The 17,153-nt window shown below is 35.8% G+C and overlaps 1 protein-coding gene across 1 annotated transcript in view; it reads right to left on the bottom strand.

Moving 5' to 3' along the window:
* MACC1 (MET transcriptional regulator MACC1) overlaps positions 1-17,153 on the bottom strand; it is a 310,452-nt gene that overhangs the window by 121,930 nt on the left and 171,369 nt on the right. Inside the window, exon 8 of the mRNA XM_055392492.2 lies at positions 4,578-4,636. The gene's annotated coding sequence lies outside the window, so the exon portion shown is untranslated. The remainder of the gene's footprint in view (positions 1-4,577; positions 4,637-17,153) is intronic.

A 17,153-nucleotide genomic window follows, 5' to 3' on the forward strand; every position in this document is an offset into this window, starting at 1 on the left:
GTATAGAGATCCCAGAGAGCTTAAATTTCCATGGCGTTGGAAGGAGACAGAGCTGGTGAGAAGTCCCAAGTCATACTCAAGAACAGAGTTTCTGAAGAGGAAACTCCAACTCAGGGTACATAATTCCAGGGAAGGTTCCTGCAACTTCAAAATAATTACATGTATGGGAGCTAAATGCAGTGGCTCAAGAGGAGGCAGTTTGGTAACACTATGTAACAAAGAGAAAGTTGAGCACCCAAGAAATTTTACTGAAACTAGAGGATGCTGAGCTGCTATTAGGCATCTTATAAGCGAAGAACAGTAAGACCGATAGGGAGCCCCAAACTGAAGGAAGTCAAGAACTAGGACCCCTTTGTCAAGTTTTGGCCCAATAATCCTTCCTGCATAATCAAGCTGTAATTTAGGATGTGGAAATTATCCCAAGAAACCCTGAATTATCATCATCGCTCTTGACATTAAAAACTGTTGCCTTTCTATTTTGAAATAGACTTTCTTTTTGCTTGTTTAGATAAGTTTTAGCCTCATAGCAAGCATTCAATAAAAGAAGAAGGGTCTGGATTATGTGAGTTATTCAGAATGATTTTTAATAATTTATTTTTTTTAGTACTTTACTGAAATATGAGGGTAAATGTCCAAGAACCTTGATAAAAGATGAGTTTTTCACGGTGTTTTATTAAAAGACTACAACAAATAGAAAAGTGCTGCCCTGTTATAGAAATCATTGTCTGAAGGTTTTCCAAAATAAGGAACTCCCCAAAATCTGTGCACTCGACTGAATTAATGTGAATCAAATGGCAAAAAAAAAAACAGACAAGGAGAGGAAGAAAGGCTGAATAAGCACACAGTTTAATGTCCAGATGGCAGATCAATTTCCTGAGACCGTAAGGATAAAAAAAAAGGAAATACCATTATTAATCTTATTCTGTGTGCCAGACACTCTATTAGGCTTTTTAATATGCTACAATTTAATAATATATAAACAAATATTTCTTTTGAATGGCATATATTTGCTTTTTAGAGTAGGATTTATTTTTTAGAACAAGTTTAGATTTAAAGAAAACTTCAGATAGCACAGTTTCCATATATCCTGCACCCAGCCCAATGGGCTTATACTGAAAAGCAGCAGTTTCCTTTCTCAACTTCTCTTCAAATTCCTCTCTGCAGAGGCAGCAAATACGTAACAATCTTAGCTCTTTTTTATACTACCTTATTATTTTCAAATTCATACCTACATATTGTGTTTTAATTTTCTATTTTTAAATATTATTTTTTGTCTAGGATGGAATATATGGATTTTTCTATATTATCATCCCCTTTAGAAAATATTTAGCTCTGATACACTTTCCCTGGCAGCATCCGCCAAATACACACATCTGTAAAAACTCAACATCAAGTTTACTTTTATTATTGTAACTCTGTAATGTTCATGGGTGAACCATGTGCTAGACAATGATTCCATTTAATTCTTTAAAAGCTTTTTTGGTGAGGTTAAGAAATAACTGCTTTTGTTTTGCCTTTTAGAGGGAAAAAGTATTTTTTTCAGATTAAAAAAGATATTTCAGATTATTTTCAGATTAAATATTTAATTTAAATATTAAATATATTTTCAGATTAAAAAAGGCTACAGAATTCTTTGCATATGCATGTGCATGATGAGAAACACTAAAGTCTTCAAATGTAAGAGAAATGATTCCACATAGAAGTAGAGAACTGTAGAAAAGAATGAAGAGTGCCAAAAAGGGTAAATATAGGCAGATTTAAACAAATGTTGGCTGTTTCAAATGCCAATAATAATAATAGTACCCCACGGAGTGTATAGGATATGCAGAAAGAAAATATGTAAACAAGAATTATACAACGGGTTAAGTGAGGAGTGAGGAGTGAGGAGTAAGCACATGGAGTTGAACTTGTTAGGGTCCTTAAATGTGTAAGAAGTGGTAAAAGCACTAGTTTAAGGTTGAATGTAGTAAGTCACAGGTGTACATTATAATACCTAGGGTTACCACAGAATGAATAATACAATGTATATGATATATGATATAAAAAGCTAATAGAAGCAATAAAATAAAATAATAAATCATTAATTAAAAGATTAATAAAACCAATAACTTGATTAATAAAAAGAATCCAAGCAATGAAAAATAAAAGGAAAAGAATATATGAGATTATTAGAAAGCAAATAGCGTAGTGGTTTATTTAAACTCAACTGTATCAGTAAATAATAATTATATATGGTATATTTTATACTATGGTATATATAGTATATATATATATAAACTTAAAAAATAAACTGGGCTTTATCAATATTAGAATGATTTAAAGGCAAGAGCTATTATGAAAGAGAAGCAGGAAGCTTTAAAAATCATTACATACACGCACAAAAGAGTTGTATTAAAAAATGTAAAGCAAAAAACAGAATAAATTTGGTATAGAAATATATAAATCCGTAATTATAGTTGAAAACTGTAACTCAGCAATTTCATAAGCAGACAAAATAATCGGTAAGTTTATAGAAGATTTAAACAATGGAACGAATTTATTTGACCCAATTTTCGTGTATTGACACTACATAAACAACTACAGATTGCAAGATCCATCCCACAGCACATGAAACGATCTTAAATATATTGTGGCAGCCATGGAGGGATACCACTCAGATCTCTTTTCAAGGAAGAATTTGCCATTTTGCTGCAACAAGAGCAGTTAACTACTAGTCTCCAGCTATCAGCCCCTTCAGGATCAGTCTCAGCTTTCTAGCTGAAGCCAGGCTATTCCCAGGCAGCCCCCAGTTAATGACTGATCATAGCTGGGCATAGGACTTGGCTGTGTGTGCCCATGAAACTTCTCTAATAGCCAATCTTTGTTCTGAAACTCTACTTGGGTGTGTTGGAGATTCACCAGATCTTCATTGTAATCTGAAGCTCTTTCTCCACAATCCTGCTTTCTTCCTCCTTTCCTGTTACAGAGGTTGGATCAGATCTGTGTCTTAAATGAAGACATCCACCCAATTCTACGTTTTCTTCCTTTTATTATTCATGGACATGACCAGTCTGTTCTATTTTTCTTATACTTCAAACTATCTCAGCATATGCTTTATGGAGAATTCAATTATGCATCTCATACTAGTAACAAGCAACTACATAATTTGTAAATCCCAGCGCAAAATAAGAATGCATGTTTCCCTGTTCAAAAGTATTAAGCATTTTAATAAAGCAAGAAAATCAGAGCATTAAAGTAAGCATAGGGCCCTTCTAAGCATAGGGCCTGATGTGACCTACACAGGCCACATGCTCTGGTATCAGACGTGGTGTAAGAAAACAGATGAAAAAAAAAAAAACTGTTTTGGCATTGGATTGCTCACTGCCTACCTGGTAATAAGCAATCCATCCTATGTGGTATATGGAGCACAGCACAGTCTCTGGTACAGTGTGATAGCCTGATGCTAAAACTGATGCTAATTTGAAAGAATGTTCTGGTGGAAGGAATTACCCTGGACTATGTAATGATTCAAATAAATCAGGATTTTAAAAGTAAGGGGAGGCTGAGCACAATGGCACATGCCTTGTAATCCCAGCACTTTGGGAGGCCAAGGCAGGTGGATCACTTGAGCCCAGGAATTAGAGACCAGACTGGGCAACATGGCAAAACCCTGTCTCTACAAAAAATACAAAAATTAGCTGGATATGGCCATGCATGCCTGTGATCACAGTTACTTGGGAGGTTGAGGCGTGAGGATCACCTGAACCTAGGTGGTTGAGGCTGCAGTGAGTAGTGATCTCGCCACTGCACTCCAGTCTGGGTGACAGAGTGAGACCCTGTCTCAAAAAGAATTAGTAATAATATAAAATAAAATAGAAGTAAGGGTATGGGGGGGCAATGTATGTAAGATAATAGTATCGATTATTATTAAATGACATTGATGTCCTGCGTAGGGATAATGAAAAGCAGAGTGAAGTTAATAAAACATTAAAAGTAAAGTTTGATGAGCAGAGGGCCATTTTGGTAGCATGTAAAAGGCTTTATCTTTTATATTCAGAGAAATAAAAATGTGAAGACCAAACCCAGCTTTTAACAGAATTATCAAGTTACAAAAAGGCAAGTCAGGCCGGGCACGGTGGTTCACGCCTGTAATCCCAGCACTTTGGGAGGCCGAGGCGGGCGGGATCACGAGGTCAGGAGATCGAGACCATCCTGGCTAACACGGTGAAACCCTGTCTCTACTAAAAATACAAAAAAATTAGCCGGGCGTGGTGGCAGGCGCCTGTAGTCCCAGCTACTCGGGAGGCTGAGGCAGGAGAATGGCGTGAACCCGGGAGGAGGAGCTTGCAGTGAGCCGAGATGGCGCCACTGCACCCTAGCCCGGGCGACAGAGTGAGACTCCGTCTCAAAAAAACAAAAAACAAACAAACAAAAAAACTAAAGGGCAAGTCAGGGCTCTCACTGGGAAAACCTGAACCCTGAAACATCTGATGAGTGTATCTGAACATGTGATGCCCATTCAGTAGTAGGCCCCTCTCTATTAAATTTAGCACTCAACATACAAAACAGCAAGTAGCTATGCATTCTGAATTGCTTACCTTGAGGTGGTTTCTGTTGAACTCATCAAATCAGAAAGTTGTGCGGGTCAAGAAGCGATCTATATAAAATGCAAATGGTACATATGAGATAAAGCCTAAGCACGAAAGCTGCATAAATTGGTAGCCCAAACCTCAGTGTTACCCCCTATATTTCATTACTGCCCTCCTCTCTCTCAGGTTACACCTGTGGCCACATGGAGGAGTCCTAAATGAACAACTGAAGGAGAAGCAAAAAACCGAAGCATGGCTTATCATGGGCCTGCTCAGTGTTTAGGCGCCAGCCAAAAATGGGCAGCAGCTACCTTGCAGCCACACTCCAGGGTGGACTTGCAAGACTTCAACAAATGGTACATCTGGTCAGGTACTTTGTCTCGAAGGAAAAATGATCTGAGGTGAGCTGAAATTATTTTGATTTTTATCTGACAGAAGACAGGAGCCACATTTTAATCATTTCCACATCCCTACCACCAAAGAAGGACTCCACAAATGTTTGTATTTGAATAGAGTGCCTATTTATGATTATCTCATTGAATAGAAATATATTTACCATTTTAACAGAGAGTAATGTAATGATGTCTTACTTACTTCCTACCTCCAAGTTTTTATAATCTTGGTAATAAAGGCAAAGGCATAAGCTGACTTGCCTGAAGAGAAATGTAGTTGTAATAGCATTTCACTTAGGTTTGAGTGAGTATGTCTGTCCTAAGAGTTTTCGTGAACTATAAACTTCTTTAGAAGAAGAGACTTTCAATATAGAATTTTTCTTATCCCCCCCCCAAAAGCATAAAAATGAAACATAAATAAAATGCTCTATCCATGAGGGGCTGAACTTAGAATGTAGATCCTGTGATTCAAGGTTGGAGGTTAGACTACCCCCACTGGGCTTTGGAGAAATCCAAGTGCAGTAACAGAAAATAGCTCTTGACAGCTTCTCAGTACCTTTGACTGCTGGGTGCAAAGAACCCAGCTCGTCATTATGCTTTCCAGAGAGGGAGCTGGAGATGGAGAGCATAGTCTCCACTTTCCTGTTGGTAATTTCTATTCCTATGGAGCAAAGGAATGACAGTGACCTATAAGGTCCCTGGTGGTGTGAGACTAGGGCCAGAAGGTCAGTGAGAAAAAGAACACTGCGTTAGTTTGAATCTATATGGAAGGGATGAAAAATGTAAGAAAGTCAAACACTCTGAATCTCATACCACAGCATGCATTTAAAATAAAATAGTAATGAATATGTATTGTTTGAAAGTTTAGAATAGTTTTGAACATATCAATTTATTTGATATAATCTCCAAGACATTTCTGTGTGGCAAGTATTGCCATTTCTAATTCTATAAGTGGACTCAGAGGAGCTAATAACTTTCTCAATATCGTCCAGCAATTGAGTAGTGAAGAAAGCAAGAATAGTAGTTTCCATCAAGATCTTAAATTTACATTTTTTCTTTCCTTTTCTTCTGGCAATGGGTAAACGTAAACAGGGCAGTACTGGCAGTAATTGTGGTTTTAGAACAATATGGGTGACTTCATGCACAAGACAAGATGGATGTCACCATTAAAAATAAATACAGTAGAAAACATAATCATTCCTTTGGGCCATTTATACTTAAATGAAAGAGGATAGAAAATTTAGAGTCTCGCATGTGAGCCCAGACACTAAATTATTCCAATATGTACATATTTGGGAACATCTACATTATTAATTGCTCTACTGGCTTCCAAGTGGAGAAATTTTATCCAAAAGTTGCTTAGTAATTACTTTATCTTTGAGAATTGGCATTCCTTGATTGTCTGATATGCTTTGTTAATAATGAAAACACTTCAAAAAAGAGAAAAATTGTGAAAGCATGTGACAGTGTGTGAAAGCAAAGATTTGTTGCAGAGGTATCGAACCCAATAATTCCTACACAGGCACTGAAAGTATGCCACCAAGCAGGAGATGATCCAAACTCCCAGCAAAGCAACCAAAACAATACATATAGGTCGATCTTCAATAAACACTTACTTATGAAATGAATGAATATTTACATCACAGAGGCATCTTATCCTAAACTAAGATTTTAGGATTAAATACTCTAATAATATCTGTTGTTTTTGTAGGGCAAAATTGCTTGGATATATCTGTGCCATACATACCTTTAATTATTGAACCATTTCTGTCTCCTATTTTCAAACTCTGTAAATTTCTGCTCATCCTGATCTTTGTTGCATATTTATTTTTCTAGTAGATAGCTTTTTTTTCTCTAAAAATCATAATAATAGATACTGCTTTCCAAGCACTGGGTATTATGCTGAGTAATTTTAGACAATTTCTTATTTAATTATCCTACTAATCCAGCAAGTTATTATTCTCATTTTACAAACAAGGACATTGAATCTCAAAGAAGATTAAGTAACTTACTCCATGAAATGTAGTAAGCAACAGACCTGGCATTTCAATATAGAATTAAAGTTTTGAGGGTGAAACAGTGTGTTTTGTATATCTTCCATATCAGTGTGGGCATTAGAATCACCTGAAAAACTTAACAAACTTTCCCACCTCATACCCTCTAGAGATTCTGATTCAGTTGGTCTAGGAAGGACCATACAAATCTGCATTTCTAACAATTCCCTTGGCGTGATTCTTATGCAACCAGTTAAAAGTAGTGCTGTATATCACTCTATCACTATATCAATGCCTTCCATATAGTAAGATATATTCCCATAAATGAATGAATTTCAGATATCGAGCTGGTGTTTTTTGTGTGTTTTGTAAGATTTGAAGATATTTTTGATGGTGGAACACAACACAGTGACACTCAAATAGATGAAAGGCAGAACACTTCATTATTTAAAGCTCAGGAATGCTTTGTCTATTTGAGGTCTTTGTTTCCATACGATTTTTAGTATTTTTTTCTATTTATATGGAGAACGTAATTGTTACTTTAAGAGAGATTATATTAAATCTATATAATTGTTATTTTAAGAGAGATTATATTAAATCTATAGTTAGCTGTTATATGGTCATTTTCACAGTATTAATTATTTCAGTCCATAAATATGGGATGCCTTTTCATTGTTTCCATTCTCTTCAATTTCTTTGATCAGTATTTTATAGTTTTCCTTACAGATCTTTCACTTCCTTGGTTAAATTTATCCCAACATGTTTTATTTATTTGTAGCTATCATAAATTGAATTGCTGTCTTGATTTCTTTTTCTACTAGTTTATTGTTGGTGTATAGAAACACGACTGATTTTTGCATGTCGATTTTATATTCCACAACTTTACTGAACTTGTTTATAGGTTCAAAAAGGTTTTTTTGGGTGGAGCTCTTAGAGTTTTCAGTATATAAGATAATGTCTACATGGGGACAATTTAACTTCCTCTTTTTCAATTTGGAAGTCCTTTCTTTATTTCTATCTAATTGCTCTGGCTGGATCTTCCAGAACTATGTAAATAAAAGCAAGGAAAGTTGGCATCCTTGTCTTGTTCTAGATGTTAGAGAAAAAGCTTCAGGTCTTCCCCATTCAGTATGTTAGCTGTGGGTTTGTCATATAAACCTTTGTTATGTTGAGGTATGTTTATTACCTCAACCTAATTGGTTGTGAGTTTTTATTACGAAAGGATGTCTTCTTTCTCCACGCTACATTTTGAATTTGCTACTGTCTGTCCTGGAGTTAACTTCAGCACTTTACCTTGTTTTGCACATTAAAAAAAAAATCCTGAACACACTCAGACACACTGGTGTAAACATACAATAGCACTTATAGTATGCATTCTGTGTGGAGCATACTTTGATAAAAATTTGGAGTTTAAATTTAAAAGTTTACATTGTTGCAGTAATAACGACTTAGTATAATCATTACACATAGCTGTTTCTAAACTTCTTGGACAATTTCACAATGTTGCCCAGTAACTCACTTTTTCTTTTAACTTTCTGCTCTCTGTGTCTGTGAATTTCTAATATGAAAGAGCTTTGGTATTTCTTCTGTTTCCTGGACTTCCTTTAAACCCTCTTCTCATGGTCTCATATTCCACTCCACGTAATTTATCTGCGTATTTTCCTAAAGAGAGAATGTTTCCACTGGAGCCAGCTATTAATATTAGTATTTATTTTCACTGTTACTGAATACATTTGCCTTCTCATGGGAAATCTTCATTTCACTGAAAGATGTCATATAAGGTCTATAATTCAAATTATCCTCCTAAGTAGCTTCATTTTGTATTATTTCCATAATAACTGTAAAGTAATTACCTTGATTTCTACTCAGTAGCTTCTGGGAATAAAATAGGGCGACCAGAGGATGATGACTGCTCTTTCTGCTTTCACCACTAAATTCCATGTACACTGGAGGACATTTAGCTAAAAACAGATTTCACTGAATTTCTGTTCCACAGTTTACAGGTCCAGAGGTAAATAGTGACCAAAAAATAAAACTACACAATTAGAAAATTAGTATGAAATAATTGCTAAAGTAAGGGCCGGGCGCGGTGGCTCACGCCTGTAATCCCAGCACTCTGGGAGGTGGAGGCGGGTGGATCACCTAAGGTTGGGAGTTCAAGACCAGCCTGACCAACATGGAGAAACCCCGTCTCTACTAAAAATACAAAAAATTAGCTGAGCGTGGTGGTGGGTGCCTGTAATCCCAGCTACTCGGGAGGCTGAGGCAGGAGAATCACTTGAACCCGGGAGGTGGAGGTTGCGGTGAGCCGAGATCACACCATTGCACTACAGCCTGGGTAACAAGAGTGAAACTCTGTCTCAAAAATAAATAAATAAAATAAAATAAAATAAAAAATTGCTAAAGTAAGGAGGGGCAAAAAATTAAGGAACATACAATGTTTCATTCTGCTCAAGTGAAAAAAAAATAGAATCTTTCTTAACCTTCTTCTGTTCTCAACTTCACAATTTTGACTGTGCCAGGGCTCAGTTAGCATATTTAGTCTACTCCTTCTGTCTTCACTCCTTAGGTGATTCCATCCAGTCCTATATGCTGTCCAGCCTCATTCCTCCAGTGAAGCCTGCCCAATTTCCCTTGTGTTTCCCTTAGATGCCACATAAGCACTTCAAGCTACCATGGTCAAGGCAGGATTCTTGATTTTTCCTTCTAGCTCCCCAAATTTTTTCAAATTAATCAGTGTCCCTACCATTTACCAGATAAATATTTGATTTATTGCTTTCACTTGCATTCTTCCAATCCATTAGCAAATCCTAATGGCTTTGCCTTCAGAATACACAGTGAATTTTACCATGTCTCATCGTTTCTGCCAATATTCCAGGCTTCTATCATCTCTTGTATCAACTACTGCTAAAAGTACCTAATGCTTCTGCTTGCCTTTTTCATCATGCCCTCTACAGTCTGCCTCTCAGCTGTCAGAGAGAAAGTCTTTTAAAGTATAAGTCAGATCAAGGCATTTTTCTATTCAAAATCCTCTAATATCTCCTTATGACGTTTTGAAAAATGTAGTGAGGACTAAGCTCTGATATTTATCTTGTCCAAATTCCTATCTATGTGATCTAGGGAGTCATGCCCTACAAACCATAAATTCTCATCATATGGGTTTCATTTGACCCTATGTAGCATGACTTACTTTTCAATCTGACTCTGGCATAACATTATGAGACAAGAAAAAAAATATTTAACCCCAAATTATATTTCCTTACCATACCTTGAAATTGCCTTGCAAAGTCTCTTGTGGGAGAAATACACACCCCATAGGGAATCCCCTTCCCCCTTTGTTTTCCTTCCTTTCTTTCCAGATCCAGGAGATAATCAACTAAGAGCCAGGTGCACTTTTAGGTCTGATAAAGAAACATTTTACAACCTACTCTTTCTCTGATGTCTGCTGAGAGATTCCTCTGCACAATAAAACTTGGTCGGCACAATCCTATATCTTAACCTGAACATTCCTTTCTATTGATCACAGTTCTTCAGATAAAACTCAACCAATTGTCAACCAGAAAATGTTTAAATTTATATAGCCTGGAAGCCCCCCCACACCCACCCATGTTGAGTTGTCCCTCCTTTCTGAACCAAATGAATGTATTTCTTAAATGTATTTGATTGATGTCTTATGACTCCCTAAAAATATACAAAACCAAGCTGTACCCTGACCACCTTGGGCACATGTTCTCAGGACCTCCTGAGGGCTGTGTCATGGTTCATGCTCACTCATATTTGACTCAGAATAAATCTCTCTGAAAATATTTTATAGAGTTTGACTCGTTTTGTTGACAGTAGAAATACGTTGTTTTGCCTTCTACCTCTACATAATCTAGCCCCTTGATTCCCTCTTTGACTACATCTTTGATGGTTTCATCCCTCTCATCCTCAGCTACAGAATCCCTGGGATTCTTTTAAATCCTTGAATATTCCAAGTTGTTCCTCCCTAAGAGGCTGTATAATTCTTACACCTGTGACTTGCAATGAACTTCCCATACCTTTTCTATTTCTTCCACTCAATTGCCTATACCTCATGATGGCATGGACTTTGTGTATCTTTTTACATGATAAGTTCAGTGCTTGAAAAAATGCCTAGTACACATGAGATGCTGAATAAACATTTGTAAAATGATTGCATGGGCAAATGAATCTATTTCTAAAATCTGAAGTAAGTAGAGAAGATTATATACATTAAGCGATAAATGTGCAGATAATAACTAATTCTTAAAACAACAATTCTAGTTTGACGGTTTCTATAATATAATCATAATAAGCAATATTTACTGAGAATTTAATATTCCTCCCACATTGAGCTAAATACCTTTGGTCATCATCTCATTTATGTATAACAATAACAACGTGAAGTAGTACTCTTAGTTCTCCTATATTTCAAATGAATACCGTGAGGTTCATAGAGGTTAAGTGACTCAATTCCCATTGTCACACAAATTTTAAACAATGAAGTTGGTACTGGAACTTAGTCAAATTCCAAAGCTTATGCTTCCACTAACTATATCACACAAAGGTAACATGGTAATTATTTTTAAAGCTAGACTATCTGAACTGATGTCTCTATTACTTAAAGGCACTGACAATCTAATAATTCTGTAAAAGAATCTGCTGCTGATAAATGTATGAATATACCAAAAGCAGCATGAAGAAGAGTAATGAGAGTGCACATGATACTAGATGAGGGTTCAGAATAACTGGGTTCTAGTGCTTTGTTGGCTGCTCTCTAGTTTAAGAAACTGGACTTCAGCCTCCTTTTCCATAAAAGACAGAAATTCAACTAAAATCAAAGGCTTGAAACTAGATTGTTCTTGAGCGAAAATCAGTTCACAGACATGTTTTCTTAGGCTCTTGCTGTCCTTTTTATAATTTTAAATTATTATTATTTTTATTGTTTAAAATTGACAGATAAAATTGTATGTATTTACGATATACAACATGATGTTTTGACGTATATATGCATTGTGGAATGACTAAATCTAGCTAATTAACATATATATTACTTCACATAGTTATTTTTGGGGTGAGAATGAAACCGCCTTTGCAAAATTATAACTGTGGAAATTATGACAGTGAAAGAAATCAGACCTAACCGACTCCATCTTGCTTCTAACCATTAAGCTGCCCTTGTTCATTCCTGGGCATAGGCCGAACTAACATTGGGAAGGAATTCAGTTCATAGTTTGACTCTGAAAAAAAATTGATAACATCCCTTTCCCAAACAGACCCCCTTCTTGCCTGGGAACCAATCTGCCTTTGCAGGACTAACAAATTAGCTACCAGATTAGAAATTACAGTTTAGGGGTCTGCAGCCTCTGGCTCCAAGAGTCTGAACTTCCCCAGTTTGCTCCTGGGGATAACACAACTATGGTAAAACCTAAGATCAGTGCTTAAGATATTTTGCAGGCCCTGCACTCAGTGGATCAACTGACACCACCCAGACTAGTAACGTGGCTCAATCAGTTCTGCCATCCCGCCCAGGAACAGAAGACAGCAAGAAAAACTCACTTCGACTCCCTGTGATTCCATCTCCAACCTGACCTATCAGCACTCCCCACTTGCCAAGCCCCTACCTGCCAGATTATCTTTAAAAACTCTGATCCCCGAATTCCCAGGGGAGACTGATTTGAGTAATAATAAAACTCCTGGTCTCCTACACAGCTGTCTCTGCGTGAATTACTCTTTCTCCATTGCAATTCCCTTGTCTTGATAAATCAGTTCTGTCTAGGCAGCAGGCAAGGTGAACCCATTGGGTGGTTACAAGAACACTTTACATCCACTATCTTAGCATTTTTCAAGAATACAATATATTTATTAACTATAGTCACCATGTTGTACAATAGATCTTTAGAACTTATTCCTCCTATCTAACTGAAATTTTGTATCCTTGACAAATATCTCCCCAACCTCCCCACATCAACTTTGAAAAGAATGTCTGCATCCCTTTTGGTAGGGAATTTAGTCCACTCACATCCTGTCCCAAGGAGTTCCTATTGTCTTTCATCCATTCCATTTAACTCAACAACATTTAAAACCTTGGTCTCTCAGGGCATTTGCTTTTGTGATATCTGAGGTAAATTTCACGGTGTTCCATCCCTTTTGAAGTCAAAGCATACATACTGTTAACGGAAAATTCAATGAGGAGCTACCAATTTCTAAACAAAATTTTAAAAGCAACTTTAATAGTAGAATCATCATTTTTAATTGTCAGTCGAAGCATATCTCATTAGACATGTTTATTAGATAACATATGGATAACATTTATCCATATCCTGCACAGCTGTAAAAGAACACAAGTACACTAACTATACACTTACAATTAATTTATTTAAATATGATTGTCACACATCACTTTAGTTTTGACTTGACTGATATGTGAAGATATATAATTTGTTTCATTGCTGTCATTTTGAAATCTTTTGCGTTCTAAGGAATTTGGACAAGAAATGAGTGTTTCATATTAACAGCCAAGAGAATGTCTATAGTAGCAAAAATCCTCATGTAAAGTGGAAAATCCAGTCATGTGATATTTTCTTTACAGAATGTCAAACATCTGAAAGGACATTATATAATGATAAAAGGATTAATCCAACAGGAAGATATCACAATCCTAAATTTATATGCACCTAACACTTAAGTTCCCAAATTTAAAAAACAATTACTACTAGACCTAAGAAAAGACACAGACAGCCACACAATAATGTGGGGGACTTCAATACTCCAATGACAGCACTAGACAGATCTTCAAGACAGAAAATCAACAAAGAAACAATGAACTTAAACTATACCCTAGAATAAATGGACTATGTAGCTCTCTACAGAACATTCTTCTCAACCACTGCAGAATATACATTCTTCTCATCAGCACATGGAACATTCTCCAAGACAGACCATCTGATAGGCCACAAAACAAGTTTCAATAAATTTAAGAAAACAGAAACCATATCAAGTATCTTTTCAGACCAAAGTGGAATAAAACTGGAAATCAATTCCAGAAGGAACCCTCAGAACTATACAAATATAAATTAAATAATCGGCTCTTAAATGATTTTTGGGTTAACACTAAAATCAAGATGAAAATTTAAAAATTATTTGAAATGAATGATAATAGTGACACAACTTAGCAAAACCTCTGGGATATAGCGAAAGCAGTACTAAGAGCAAAGTTCATAGCATTAAATGCCTACATCAAAAAGTCTGTGAAAGCACAAATAGGCAATCTAAGGTCACACCTCAAGGAACTAAAGAAACAAGAACAAACTAAAACCAAACCAGCAGAATAAAAGAAATAACAAAGATGAGAGCAGAACTAAATGAAATTAAAACAAAAAAATACAAAAGATAAATGAAACAAAAAGCTTACTCTTTGAAAAGATAAACAAAATATATAGACCATTAGTGAGATTAACTAAGAAGAAAGAAGATCCAAATAAGCTCAATTAGAAATGATAAATGGAGATATTACAACCAATGCTACAGAAATACAAAAGATCATTCAAGGATACTATGAACATCTTTACATGCACAAACTAGAAAATCTAGAGAAGGGTAAAATCCTGGAAATACACAACCCTCCTAGATTAAATCAGGAAGTAATAGAAATCCCGAACTAACCAATAACAAGCAGTGAGATTGAATTGATAATTTAAAAATTGTCAACAACAAAAAAAGTCTAGGACCAGATGGATTTGCAGCTGTATTTTATCAGACATTCAAAGAAGAATTCAAACCAATCCTACTGAAACTATTCCAAAAGATGGAGAAAGAGGGAATCCTCCCTAAATCATTTTGTGTAGCCAGTATCACCCTAATACCAAAACCAGGAAAGGACTTAACAAAAAAGAAAACTATAGACCAATATTCCTGATAAGCATATTAATAGATGCAAAAATCCTCAACAAAATACTAGCTAACTGAATCTAACAGCATATCAAAAAGATAATATAACATGATCAAGTGAGTTTCTTACCAGGGATGCAGGAATAATTTAACATACGCAAGTCAATAAATGTGATAAATCACATAAACAGAATTAAAAACAAAAACCATATGATCATCTCGTTAGACTCAGAAAAAGCATTTGATAAAATCCAGCATCACTTTGTGACAAAAATCCTCAACAAAGTAGCCATAGAAGGGAAATGCCTCAAAGTAGTAAAAGCCATATGTGACAAACCCACAGCCAACATCATACTGAACGGAGAAAAGCTGACAGCATTCCCCCTGAGAACTGGAACAAGACAAGGATGCCCAATTTCACCACTTCTATTCAACATAGTACTGGAAGTCCTAGCCAGAGCAATCAGACAAGAGAAAGAAAGAAAGGGCATCCAAATTGGAAAAGAGGAAGTCAAAGTGTCACTGTTTATCGATGACATGATTGTATACCTAGAGAAAGACTCAGCCAAAAAGCTCCTAGATCTGATAAACAAATTCTGCAAAGTGTCAGGATACAAAATCAATGTGCCCAGATCAGTAGTACTGCTATACACCAACAATGACCAAGCTGAGAATCAAATCAAGAACTCAATTCCTTTCACAACAGCTGCAGAAACATAAAATAAAATACTTAGATACTTAACCAAGGAGGTGAAAGATCCCTATAAGGAAAACTATAAAACACTGTTGAAAAAAATCATAGATGACACAAACAAATGGAAACACATCCCATGCTCATGGATGGGTAGTATCAGTATTATGAAAATGACCATACTGCCCAAAGCAATCTACAGTTTCAATGCAATTTCCACCAAAATACTATCATCATGCTGCAATTTCCATCAAAATACTATGATCATTCTTCACAGAATTAGGAAAAACATCCTAAAATTCATATGGAATTCATTTATAGCCAAAGCATAAGCAAAATGAACAAATCTGGAGGCATCAAATTACCTGACTTTAAATTACACTACAAGGCTATAGTTACCAAAACAGCATGTTACTGGTATAAAAATATGCATGTAGATCAATGGAACAGAAAAGAGGATCAAGAAATCAAGTCAAATACGTACAGCCAACTGATCTTTGACAAAGCATATAAAACCATAAATTAGGGAAAGAACACCCTATTCAATAAATGGTACTGGAAAACTGGCAAGTCACATGTAGAAGAATGGAACTGGATCCTCATCTCTTACCTTATAGAAAAATCAACTCAAGATGGATCAGAGACTTAAATCTAAGACCTGAAACCATAAAAATTCTAGAAGATAACATTGGAAAAAACTCTTCTAGACATTGGCTTAGGCAAAGAATTAATGACTAAGACCTCAAAAGCAAATGCAACAAAAATAAAAATAAATAAATGTGACCTAATTTAAAAGCTTCTGCACAGCAAAAGAAATAATTAGCAGATTAACCAGACAACTCACAGCATAAGAGAAAATATTCACAAATCAAACAACTCACCAAGAAAAAAACAAATAATCCAATGTAAAAGTGGGCCAAAGACATGAATAGACAATTCTCAAAAAAGGATACATGAAGATCCAATAAACATGAAAAATCTCTCAATATCAGTATTAAAACCACACTGAGATACCACTTTACTCCTGCAATAATGGCCATAATTAAAAAGTCAAAAAATAATATATGTTGCCATGAATGTGATAAAAAGGGACCATTTTTACACTGCCGGTGGGAATGTAAAGTAGTACACCACTGTGAAAAACAGTATGGAGATTCCTTAGAGAACTAAAAGTAGAACTACCATTAGATCTAGCAAGCCTACTACAGACTATCTATCCAAGGAAAAGAAGTCATTATATAAAACACACACACACACACACATACACACACACACACACATGTTTATAGCAGCACAATTCACAATTGCAAATATATGAAACTAACCTAAATGCCCATCAACCAACGAGTAGATAAAAAAATGTGGTATATATACACCAGGGACTACTACTCAGCCATGGAAAAAAAAAAGAAAGAATGTCTTTTGCAGCAACTTGGATTGAGTTGGAGGCCATTATTCTAAGTGAAGTAATTCAGGAATTGAAATCCAAATATCTTATGTTCTTATTTATAAATGGGAGTTAATCTGTGAGGATGCAAAGTCATAAGAAGGATATAATGGACTTCGGGGACTCAGAGGGAAAGTGGGGGAGGGGGGTGAGGTATAAAAGATTATCTTT

This window comes from Gorilla gorilla, chromosome 6 (assembly GCF_029281585.2).
Source record: "Gorilla gorilla gorilla isolate KB3781 chromosome 6, NHGRI_mGorGor1-v2.1_pri, whole genome shotgun sequence".
In the NCBI taxonomy this organism is placed as follows: domain Eukaryota; kingdom Metazoa; phylum Chordata; class Mammalia; order Primates; family Hominidae; genus Gorilla; species Gorilla gorilla.